The 1,615-nt window shown below is 43.6% G+C and overlaps 1 pseudogene; it reads right to left on the minus strand.

The window, feature by feature from the left end:
- Positions 1 to 301: 301 nt before the first annotated feature.
- LOC117064536 lies at positions 302 to 473 on the minus strand (annotated as a pseudogene).
- Between the last annotated feature and the right edge of the window lie 1,142 nt (positions 474 to 1,615).

Raw genomic sequence — 1,615 nt, forward strand, 5'->3', positions numbered from 1 at the left:
GCAGTGAGCCAAGCTCGCATCATTACACTGCAGCCTCAGCCACAGGAGTGAGACCCTGTCTCAAAAATAAATTAATTTTAAAAAATAAAATATAGAATGTTTCATTCATTATTCTTTTTTTAAAAAATGAAAGATCTCACATATTTATTACTCAACCCAACCAACCAACACGCTCATAACAGATTCAGAGAAAAAAATATGTATTCCCAATAAAACATCTAACTCTCCAGATAGTGGTGACATTTTCAGCTTCATATGGTAACATGATCATGACCTTCCGACAGCATAAATATGTGTGCCATCTCATGTGCAATTCCTTACAGACCTAGCTTGGTTCTTCTCCAATGTCTCCTTTTGGAGTTGTACCTGATTTTATTACCAGTTTTCATACGAATCCACTGGGGAATGGGACGATTTTGCTTTTGATTTTTGGCCAGGAATCACTTAATCCTGAAAGTCTTGTGAGAAGACATGGTGAGAAGCGGAGTCAAGCACACACCATGATGACGGAGAAAGGAAGAGCTCATTCATGACTCTTTTGGTATCAAGTGACAGAGACTAAACTCAAACCGGCTTAAGCCAAATAAACTGAGACAGAAAGGGTGGAAGGTTGAGAGTATCAGTGACTCATGCTTAACAGGGTTAAGTTAACCAAGAAACCTATGATTTCTGACATACCTAGGTTCAGGGGCTGAAGTTATATAATTAGGGCTGGACCTCACCATCTCTGAGTTGTCTCTCTCTATGCTTTCACTCTTAGGATTCTTTCTCTACATGGTGGTATCAGGTAGCTCCAGGTTTATATCCTACAAATTGAACAATCCCAGAGGAAAACAAATTTATCTTTCCTTATAGTTCTAGCAAAAGTGCCAAGGAAGGCACTGATTGGCTCAGATGGGTCATGTGTTCATGGAGTTTTGGGGTGGGGCAGCTCATGAACTGGACCAGGGAGGGATTAAGTGGCATAACGGGGGGGCAGTTATCAGAAAAGAGGGGAATGTGGTCGGGCACGTTGGTTCACACCTGTAATCCCAGCACTTGGGGAGGCTGAGGCCACAGATCCACTGAAGTCAGGAGTTCTGGACCAGCCTGGCCAACATGGGGAAATGCTGTGTCTATTAAAAATACAAAAATTAGCCGAGCATGATGGTGGGCACCTGTAATGCCAACTACTCTGGAGGCTGAGGACAGGAGCAATCGCTTGAACCGGAGAGGTGGAGCTTGCAGTGAGCCAAGATCACGCTGTTGCACTCCAGCCTGGGCAACAGAACAAGACTCCATCTCACAAAAAAAAAAAAAAAAAAAAAAGAAAGGAAAATAGCGGAATGAGTGTCTGTCTGGCAAAACCAACAGATGCCGACCACATTGTGCCTACAACAGAATAACAGCACAAACCTCTGCTTTCTATTCAAATTAAAGATACGTTGTACCTCTTGGAGATTCTGGTATCTCCTATAAGACTTGTGCAACCAGGCCAGGCACAGTGGCTCACACCTATAATCCCAGCACTTTGGGAGGCCAAGGCAGGCAGATCACCTCAGGTCAGGAGTTTGAGACCAGCCTGACCAAGATGGAGAAACCCCGTCACTACTAAAAATACAAAAATTAGCCGGGC

The sequence above is a fragment of the Trachypithecus francoisi genome, unplaced genomic scaffold (genome assembly GCF_009764315.1).
Source record: "Trachypithecus francoisi isolate TF-2019V2 unplaced genomic scaffold, Tfra_2.0 Lachesis_group2, whole genome shotgun sequence".
Taxonomy (NCBI): Eukaryota; Metazoa; Chordata; class Mammalia; order Primates; family Cercopithecidae; genus Trachypithecus; species Trachypithecus francoisi.